The sequence below is a fragment of the Asparagus officinalis genome, chromosome 9 (genome assembly GCF_001876935.1).
Source record: "Asparagus officinalis chromosome 9, Aspof.V1, whole genome shotgun sequence".
NCBI lineage: Eukaryota > Viridiplantae > Streptophyta > Magnoliopsida > Asparagales > Asparagaceae > Asparagus > Asparagus officinalis.
Window position 1 is genome coordinate 50,161,691 of NC_033802.1, and position 320 is coordinate 50,162,010.

The 320-nt window shown below is 37.8% G+C and overlaps 1 protein-coding gene across 2 annotated transcripts in view; it reads left to right on the forward strand.

Moving 5' to 3' along the window:
* LOC109824508 overlaps positions 1-320 on the forward strand; it is a 21,073-nt gene that overhangs the window by 3,309 nt on the left and 17,444 nt on the right. The window lies entirely within an intron of this gene.

Below are 320 nucleotides of genomic sequence, written 5' to 3' on the forward strand. Positions count from 1 at the left end.
GTTGAAACATATACTAGGAGTTGACAAAGGAGTTGGGTCTTGTCGAAACATATACTAGGAATTGACAAAGGTTTGAGAGAGGAAGGGCATTCCCCACGAACAGTACCCAGACGTCTTTTGCAAACACAAAAGTAAATACAGAGTAAAATGGTGGGAGGAAGTGTTTTCTTGAGTTAAGGTGGCAGCTAAAGTGTCCACTTTTCATGATATTTTTGGTTATCGTGGAAAGTGAACAAAAAAAATGAACATTTGGAATTGAAGCAATAGGATAGAGAATAAAATATTGATGTAGCAGCCTCTCCACTTTCTTGTTGCCAAAA